We start from the raw sequence: 10,194 nt of genomic DNA on the forward strand, positions 1-10,194 counted from the left end.
TTTTGGAGGCAACTGGGGCAACTGAGAAGGAGAAAAATGAATGCTTTTAGAAGATGCCCCCAGTACCTACTCAGAATATACCTATAGAGCAATCCACAGCATTCCATACATTTCTAACCCAAATAATGAAATCTAACCAAATATTCTGACTTTCAGACTCTCCCTTCTCTCTCTCTCTCTCTATTCCGACTGCCATATTTATTGCCAGACAGTTTTCTCCCTTTGACAAAGCCTCAGGAAGAACTGAGTTTGCACGACATCGTGCCAGAAATGCCAAGAGCAAAATATTCCTCTCTAATCCTGACAAATTCCACTGCAGGGATCTCACTTCCTTGCAGAATTAGTCAACTATTAATTTTTTCCTCCAAATAAAAGAAGTTATAAGTAACTTAGTAAAACTCCCTGAAAGTCAATCAATAGCAGAGATGAAAAGCTCCAGGAGCCCACCTGCCAGTAATCATTGCTCCAGCTGCAATGACTACTGCACAAGCACTGTATTCCACATTGCTCTGACTTCGTGTAGGTTCCTTACAGCACCATCACAAAATTCAGTTCACACATGCAACCCCAAACATTTACATTTGTTTAACAATTTGCCCAACACTGATGCACTCTGTTCCCCTCGACAGCCTGGAAGAGTTTGCTGTTAGGAACCTGTGCAGCTCTAACAGTGACCCAATGTGTGATCCTTCAATATTTTTAATGAAGAAAATGCCAACTATATTTCACAATATTTTGGCTGACAGAGGGAAAGTAGCTACAGGATCTCTGAGCAGCCACAGCTTAGACACCACATCTGCTTGGATTAACCTCAGCAACTTAGTAAACACACTGTATGACTAGATATTTCATGGCCATGCCAAAACTCATGTTTGTCAGAGGTCAAACAGAGGATCAGATTAACCTCAAGATTTTTGAAACAGCAGTTGGAATTATTTGAGAAATCCTTCAACTCTGCTTGAAGATTTTCCAAGAACAGCTTCACTTAAAAAAAAAAAAGGCACTTATACTACCCAGATTTCCTTCTGCAAGACTGTGTAGAGATGTATAATTATATGTTATGTATATGCTAGGTATAAAAGATACATTATAGGCCAGTCAGCCTCATTCCTACTGAAAAGGTGTTCCAACAACTTGTTCTGGATGCCATCTCCAAGCAATTGGAAGAAAAAGTTATCAGGAGTAATCAACATGAATTCACCAAGGAGAAATCACTCTTGACCAACTGATAGCCTTCTGTGGTGTAATCACTGTATGGGCAGATGAGGAGGGAGAGCAGAAGGCGTTGTGCACTTTGCCTTCAGCAAGGTGTTAGACACCATCTCCCACAACATCCTTGTTATGAAACTTAGAAAATGTGGGATAGATGAGTGGATGGTGAGGTGGGTTGAGAACTGGTTGACTGGCAGAGCTCAGAGGGTTGTCATCAGTGGCACGGAGTCTAGTTGGAGGCCTGGAACTAGTGGTGTATCCCAGGGGTCAGTTCCAGGTCCAGTCTTCTTCAACATCTTCATTAACAATATGAAGGAATAGAGTTCACCCTCAGCACATTTGCTGATGATACAAAGCTGGAAGGATTGGCTGACACCTGAAGGCTAGGAAGGCCTAGAACGTGATCATAGGAAGTTCCACACTAACATAAGAATTCCTTTACAGTGAGGGTGATGGAGCATTGGAAAAAGGTTGCCCAGAGAGGTTGTGGAGTCTCCTACAGAGATATTCAAGACCCATCTGGATGACTACCTGTGTGATCTGTTGTAGGGTACCTGCTTCTGCAGCGGTGATGGACTTGATGAGCTCTTGAGGTCCCTTTCAACCCCTGCAATTCTACAATAATCTTGATATTTTAGAGGAGTATTCCAGTAAAACACAATTATTTTCATCTTTCTACAGAGTACTTGGATAAATACCTGAGTGGACTTCAGCAGTTCCTTTTAACTTCATTTTTGGAAGGAAAAGCCAAGAAGATAAAGTAACACTACTCACAAAAGCAGTTCTTTCCTCTTTTAATAGCCTTAACTCTTCATGTATTTCTTGGTTCCATTGCCATGGCTACCAATATTCCAAAAAAGCATTAGCATGAACAGCTTCACATCAGGACAGAAGCTCCCTGGCTGGGGGCAGCTGGGAAGGAGCCAGTATGGACCTGACAGCAGCCTGCTCCTACCTGCAGGGACATCCCAAACAGAGCTGCACTCTTTGTTACAGTGCGTGGGAGAACAGAAGAGCTAAAACCAGACTAATCTAGCTCCAGCAGCTCTCAGAGAAATACGCTATGGGCCACAAGCTGTCCTCCTGTATAACATCATTGCTCACATTCATTTTAATGAGATGACATACAAAGATCTATTTTTAATGAGCCACCGTAAATCACTTCTAAATGCAACTTTAAAAGCTTAAGGATCCAAGTTTAGTCATTTCAGCACAGCTATAGAAATCCACGTCACACCATCTAAAATAAATCCTGCTGGAACGAATACAAGTTTTGATCAACGCTTAGCAGGAAAAGAAAGTCTTAAAATACCAATAGCACTCATTATACTTCATAATGAAAGAAAGATGCATAGAGAGAATAGCTGCTTGAATTGCTGAAAACCTAAACAACGGTATTTTGAGTTTGAAATGAAGTAGTTTCATGAGATTCTGGCTCTCTCATTAACAACCTACCAGGTCTGGTTACAACTAGTGGCACAACAGAGCATCAAGAAAATTAACATAGGAGCCCAGTTAGTGATTACAGTCAGCAAGTACATTTGGACTTCGAAACACAAGCTTATGAAAATCCCAGCACTAAGTAACTAAACACCATACAACAGTTAGTTTTGTTCTGCTGCAATGTCCTTCTCCCTCCCACCCCGCCCCCCAGGAAAGCTTCTCGTTGTCTAAAGGACAATTGCATGGAATTAAAGGAATCTCTAGCAAGTATGCTGCACTACAGGGCTGCTCTGCTGGATGTTACTTTCAGCCACCTGGCATATAAATTTAAGTCATGCCATTCACGGAGCTCTGAAAATACCTTCACCCTTTTATTTGCTAATAGACGCTTTCTTCTAACTGAAATAATGGGATTTGCTTTTCATTTACAAAACCAGCTTTCAAGGAATCCCAGATGTTCAAGTACTGCCTCCAAGGAAAGGTGCCTGCGTTTTGCAGCTTATTTACAGCTTTAAAAAAAAACAGGGTTAAAAACCACACTGATTTATTTAACGCATCTCCCTCCTATTAAAGATCTAAATATTAGCTGAAAGATCCTCAGTGCTACACACAAACCGTAAGAGAGCGTACAAGGTCAGCTATGCGTAAGTAAGCTGCTTAGTGCCTTTTCTCGGCATCTCAAATCTACCTACCTGTTCCTTGCATATTATGCCCACAGAGCTCACAAGAACAGGAGTAAGAATACAAACGCATGAAAAACAATTAGAGAAATACTGCTATGTAAATAGCTGAATAGAAAAGCACCCGCCTCTTCCACAAGCATCGGTACTAAAGAAGCAGTGCAAGGTTACGCAGTGAAAGAAAACCAACTGCAGTAGCAGTCAAACCCAGTTGGTGTCTTCTACACAATAAAACTCCAATCCTGAAACTTAACACTTGGCTGTTGAGAACTGCTTCCAAGTCAGTACTGTGAGTGGGGCAATAAACACAAGGTTCTCTATGACAACAGACTAATGTGAATGGGCTTTAGGACATGAACTCCATGAGGACACCTCATCTGACTGCACATACAGCCTCCAAAGAACTGTTATATTTTTTTTTTCTTAAAAGGTGACACACAACACATATGCTTGGCAGCAATCATTTCACTACTGCTACCCCGAGAAGCATAATCAATGTCTTTCCAATGAGTCTCCCATTACAACACCAATGGATTGATTTCAGCCATGCTAGAGAAAGCCATCGTTAAGCTTGCATGCAAATTTCAATTCTGAAAACTCCTTTACTCCTCATTATCCAAACCAGTAGTAACTGTATAAGATTTCCACATCCTTAATAAAGTTTAGCAGGTATGATATCTGTTCAAATGAGTCTTGAATCTTTTTTAATGACAAGTGCTTGCATCTCTTTTCCCCCCTCCAGCCATTTACAGTGTTTTCCAAATCTAAGAAACAACGAACACAATCTGTACAGCCCTCCCACCAGAAATGCTGGCAGGAATCCTGGCAATAAAACAGACCTCATGGAAGTACGTTGGAGTAGGGCAGTGAAAACTGGGGTTGATGGGCTCAGTTTAAGCCTGTAACCACTGACCATCAAAACTGCATTCTGCACAAGACTTCTCTTAAATCCCAGCAGTGCAGTTCACTTCAAGCAAACATCCCCTTGTGGGGAATTCAGTACTGAAATCAAGAGCTGCATGCAAAAATTATATATTAAAACACCTCTACAAACTCAGACCAGAATTTCTGCAAAATATTACACCTGAACTTGTACTAAATGGAAGCCTGATGCAATTAAGTTATTTCCTAGTATTACAAAACTGGAAACTCTGTGAAGCTGACTTAATGAGAATGGTTAGGTTTCATCTTGCCCTCCAGCATTAGATTACAAGGACTCATTCATAGACCTCCAAGTCTATTTCCCACAACTCACACAAGGCTGATTCAGTTCTCTTTTCCTAGATGACTTTCCTTTTCAGTACACAGAAACTTACATAAAAACATGACAGAAGCGCAATGTTCGCACCCCACGCACTATATTCCCTTACAGTTATATGCCAGAAGCTGCCACCAGACAGTAACTCAAGGCTTTGCCTACTGCTGCAGCTTAGGGGTCTTCTCAGGGAGGTGGTGGGATCACTGTCCCTGGAGATGCTCCAGAACTGTGGAGATGTGGCACTGAGGGACACTGTTAGTAGGCATGGTGGGGATGGGTTGACAGTAGGCCTAAGTGATCTTAGAGGCCTTTTCCAACCTGAGTGGCTTTGTAATTCTACCCTGCACCAAACACCTTTATGGAGCTGGAATACCTGATATTAGTACACATCCACATTATCTGTTTGTAACAAAACCCAGTAGTTACATGAGCAGGGTTAAAACAAACCATGGCTTAAACTCACAAAAGCTCACAAATAGGAAAATATTTAACTCATTCTCAACTACTAGGATTTCTTAATTCCTGTTAGAGCTCTCTGTGCTGTTAAGATGTAGAATAATCTTGGGAAGACCTTTAATGTATTACATTGTGAGTTCTGCACAGTTGGCCATTGATAAGTCAAAGAGAAAAACTGAAAGAAATACTAAAAACACAGGTTTAACTGAATTCAACATCTATTTGCATTTCTGATGTCCAGAAACAAAGGTCACTTGAAGTTTTAACTTCAAGCATTAGCACAGAATCCACAGTAGCTGTGCCATCTGGAACAGCACAACAAGGGACTTTCATGTTTTCCGGTAGGGAATTCTTTCCCAAGAAAACCAAAAAAATCCATCATCTTTGTTTTGGATCTGTTTTCACAACAAAAGTTTGAAGTAATTTCCACATACTAGTTTTTGTCTACTTGTTCTGTTTTCTCACTCATGTCTCCAGCCATCAACATAGGAGAGGAAGCCCAAGTATACAAACCAACACCTCTCAGCTCTTGGAGTGAGCCAAGACAACCACATATTAAGGTATGCAATGAAGCCACAGGATGTTCTGGCTGAACTATTTGCTTTGCTATGGATTTTGATGAGATCCTCAAATTCACTGTCTCAATACTTGCTTTTTAAACCTGAATGCTGCATTAATGCAAATATATGAAAGGTTTCAAGGCCACAGTAAGCAGAAATAATACAAATAACAATTGAAACTTTGAGTGGAGTAGTAAGAGCTCTTCCAAGCCAATTTACAAGTTTTACTGAACTCCTGCACATAAGACACCCTGTTTTTCCTCTTCTAAACAAAATACAGAGTAACAGAAGAGGCTGTTACATTGCTGCTACAATTGTATCTATGGATGGAGTCAATGAAAAAACAGGCTTCCAAACTAAAAGTTATCTTGCTCAATATTGAATTTGACACTAGGGCAGGGGCTTTTCAAATACATCAGCAAACAGAGCTTGTATTGGCGTGTGTCTGAAAAGAAAATAGGTGGACTTGAACCACTGGATTAGAGTGATAAATCATTAGCAAAGAGATTTCATGCCATATGGAAAGGAAACTTCTGGAAGTCCGGTGGCCCTGCCAGGCAGGGGGGCTGGAGCTTCATGATCCTTGAGGTCCCTTCCAACCTGTGTCGGTGATTCTACAAGTTAAGCCAAAAAATAGATTGCCATTTCATTTCCTTCTACATGATATTACAGACACACTTACTACTCTTCCAAAGAACCTCCTTTGAGGAAAGGGTTGTGGAGCACTTCTCCATCCCCCATTAGCCACTTCTATTCTACTTATCCATTGCCAATGTTTTTAATGTGAAAACATTCTCACGATTTTGATGTTGAAATCATGGATGTTGCAATAGGATCAACAGCATATTTTCCCCACTTCACTAGGAGCCAATTTCCAGTACAACGATAGCACGAGCATTCAGCACATAACCCAGAACTCAGACTCCTCCAGTTTCACAAGCGATAAGTCTCGGTGTCTGCTGATGCAAGAGATAAGATGCCAACCGACAAAGTTTGGGTATTCCAAGAAACAGGAAAGTAAAGAATGCAGTTCTAGAAAGCAGACTGCATAATGCATACATGAGAGAGATCAGCAGAGCCTGTAAAGTTCTCTGCTCTTGGTGCTACGTTAAAAGAATCAGCAAAATAGTCAAAATACCTCCAAAGAATTATTCATAAGGAGTCGTATATCAAAATGGAATAGAGTTCCATTCTTCCTGGAACAGGATCTCTTTTAGTCCAGGCTAACTTTGAGGTTTCCAGCATCTAATTTAATCCTTGTCTGCAGAAGAAAATCTAAGCCATTTAGTCAGATAATTCTTTAACAACTTCATATAAACTAAAAACAAGACATCTGAATACACTCTTAACATCCATTATGTTTAAATCAGCACGGCACACAGACATCATTTACTGAGGTACCTTGTTTCTTGCGTGCCTCTGCAAGTCTATTAACTGAGCCTGTCCTTTTACAATTAGACATCTTAAATGATGCTGCATCTCACAGTGAAAGTCAGAGGAATGACACTGGAATTTACTGCAGGTAAGCTACCTCATATTAGCAGCTCTGCAGCATTTCTCTATGTGTGTACTCCTTCCCTCTTTCACAGTAAAAGAAGTCCTTTCTATTCATTGGCTTGCTCAGTGGCAAGAGGGATCAGAGCACGCATACCATTGCAGCAGAGCCAATAAGGTATCATTCATCAGTCATGGCAAAAGCTCACTCTCAGAAATGCAGAATCTTACAGCTATTACCACCAGAAGAAATAAAACCACAGCAGCTCACCCGCCCTATGCTGGGTAGAGGAATCCAAGTACCTACCTGCAAGCAACACCTAAAGCCTGCACACCTATTCCTTGCTCACACACAAAGCTTTCAGTATGAGATATGAAGATGCTTTGTTGCAGTTTTCACAGTGTTCAAAGTATTTACACTAATTATTAGACAATACTAACTCACATGAGAAACATGCTGGAGCACAGCTGAAAGATACTATTAACTTTGATACAACACAAGCAAAACAAATGCATTTTCTCATGCTGCTAAACACCAGTTTAAGAGCCAAAGCCTTCGTACTGATAGCATACATTAACACAGTAGCTGCAACAGCAGATGCATTTATCACCATAAGCCACCATATGTTTTGGAGCCTTATATAAGAATCAGAGTATTTGCATTTCTCATTTTAACGAGGATTGAAACAGACTTTACCTCTGTAATACTTGTACTTGAAGTACACGAACATATTTTTTTGCTCTTTAATAGATAGAAACACAGAGCAGCATCTCTCCAAAATAAATCATAACTTAAGCTTAGTGATACCAGTGCTGCCTGGCCAGAGAGATGGAACAGCTTAGGAAGTCCATAAGATGAATTGCTACAAAAAAGAATAATGACCTTCTCCTACTCTTCAAGGTTGCAATCCTTCACACAGCCCTAAGGTAACTTCAATAAGACTGATCCGCCCTCTGTTCTTTTTGCCCCTGCTGTATGCTTATTCTCTTGCTTGAAGATCCAAATTCCTCATTTTAAACATCTGCTCATATACTCCTAGTCTTCCCATCCATTTGCTTGCTCTGCTTTGCACACACTGTCAGCCATTAAAACTGTTATTTCAACAGTAATTGCTTTCCACATACTCCATCATTCACCTTCATTCCCCTTGCCATGCTGTTTGGGGGCTTCCATCCTTCCAGAAAGCTTGAAACACACATCATACCTTCTATTATTTAATGTCACTAGGAGAAGGATGTTGCCATCCACTCATTCTGTCTCTCAACGCACAGTACCCTACCAGGAACTCTTTTCCTTGCATAACAGAGTATCCATTTGAGTCCTAAAAAACAAAGCCATTAGAAAGCAGAAGCACTGGGATCTGCCCTGAGAATCTCTTAGTGACAACAGGTCAGGCAGCCTGCTGGCTTCCCCCTGCAAAGCTGAGAGATGAGGGCTCACGAGAGCTGCAGCGCTATTACTTTCCCTCCCTGCTGCAGAAGAGCTCCTAAAACTCCACAGGAGCTTATCTTACCCAGGGATGAGTCAAAGCTTATGCAGAAGGCATGCAGTGCTGCAGAGACAGCTTTACCAAGGGAGGCCAATCGCATGCTAATCAAAAGCCTCTTATCTGGAAACACCTGGTCCTTTGTGCTGCTCTAAAACCAGGTCTAGGGATCCCAGCTGCACTGCCTCACAGCTGCAGGTAACGCAGATAGCAGAGACACTGCTGGGTGGATTGCTACTGTCCTTCCCTGAGCACACAGATTGCCTTCATCTAACCAGAGATACCTGGGAGCAGGTTACTACCCAGATGAGATCCCTAAAAGGAAAACAAACAAAAAACAACCACAGATGGTAGACCAGAAAGTACTCAGCATATCTCACGTTACTTACAGAGTGCTCTTTCTAAGCAAGGAGAGGAGGGATTTGACCTAAGCTGCAACGCATGTTGGAGAGCAAACAAGCGTATTAGTGCAGTGCTGATGATCCTGCGTAATTGCTGCGCTGGAATTAGGAGATTTCACCAAGCCCTCAAGCAGAAAGCAACTCTCGAAACACGGATAAAGCACAGATTATTGACAGGGCAGCATCAAAGCCAGGCCACAAGATCTTTTCTTTCCTCCAGAAGAGCCGGGGCTGCTTTACACCTGGGGTGGTGCCGGGCCTCCCGCAGCCGGGCTCAGCACACCTGTACAGGCAGAGGCAGCAGCCCGGGTTCGGCTTCTGTGAGCAGAGAACCGCCAGGCCAGGATCCAGCGCAGCCCGAGCTGCTGAGCCCCATCCTCGCACAACCAAGGGACAGAGGCTTCTTCTGCCTCCCAAAGCGGGTCGTTTGCTGTCACTCCCTCCAGCCGCAGCCTCCTTTATAAGCTCAACACGCAAAAAGGAAGGAGAATACCATGAGAACTCACTAGAAGGGCTGGGAGCCCAACCGCGTAACACAACGCGCATTTGCTCGGGTGGAAAGGGAGCCTCAATGGTACAACGTATGCACCGAAAAGCACAGGAACAACAACAAAACTACACCGCCTTCCATCCAGCGCCGCGCAGCCCCCAACCCCGAGCTCCGTCCCCCCGGTCAGGTTAAGCTCACCGCCCTCTCCCTACCCGGGTCGCCCCGCCGCCCGCGTCCCACTCGGTTCAGGACCGCCGTCCCCCCCTCACTCACCGCGGCGGCGGCAGCATGGCCCCCTCAGCCCACCCCGCGCCCTCAGCGGCAGCGGCGCCGGCTCCACGTAACCCCTCCTTCTGCTCCTCCTTTTTCTCCTCCTTCTCCATCCCCGGCCGCCCCTGCCATGTGACACTCTGGGGCGCGGCCGCCATGACGGGCGGGGCTAAGGGGCCGAGAAGATGGCGGGTTTTGGTGTGGGCACGGAGCTGTGAGGGGAGAGCAGCTGGGGGTGAGGGAAAGGCTGTGCCTCAGTGGGCATGGAACCGGCTGCCCAGGGCAGCGGGCACGGCCCCGAGTGCCGGAGCTCATGGAGCGTTGGGACACCGCTGTGAGATGGTTTTGGTTGGTCCTGTGACAAATGCAAATATATTTGGAAGTATTTATCATGGATCTCTGAATGGGAGAAAAGAAACAAGCGGAGGTTAGGCTGACAGGAG

At 43.5% G+C, this 10,194-nt stretch overlaps 1 protein-coding gene across 3 annotated transcripts in view; it reads right to left on the bottom strand.

The window, feature by feature from the left end:
- Positions 1 to 9,847, bottom strand: part of GALNT11 (polypeptide N-acetylgalactosaminyltransferase 11) — a 35,721-nt gene extending 25,874 nt beyond the window's left edge. For 2 of the 3 annotated variants that reach the window (XM_072329678.1, XM_072329681.1), the window contains exon 1: positions 9,755 to 9,847. The gene's annotated coding sequence lies outside the window, so the exon portion shown is untranslated. Of the gene's footprint in view, positions 1 to 9,679 lie in introns of all 3 variants that reach the window. The other variant, XM_072329680.1, reaches the window with a different exon arrangement.
- Between the last annotated feature and the right edge of the window lie 347 nt (positions 9,848 to 10,194).

The sequence above is a fragment of the Excalfactoria chinensis genome, chromosome 2 (assembly GCF_039878825.1).
Source record: "Excalfactoria chinensis isolate bCotChi1 chromosome 2, bCotChi1.hap2, whole genome shotgun sequence".
Lineage (NCBI taxonomy): Eukaryota > Metazoa > Chordata > Aves > Galliformes > Phasianidae > Excalfactoria > Excalfactoria chinensis.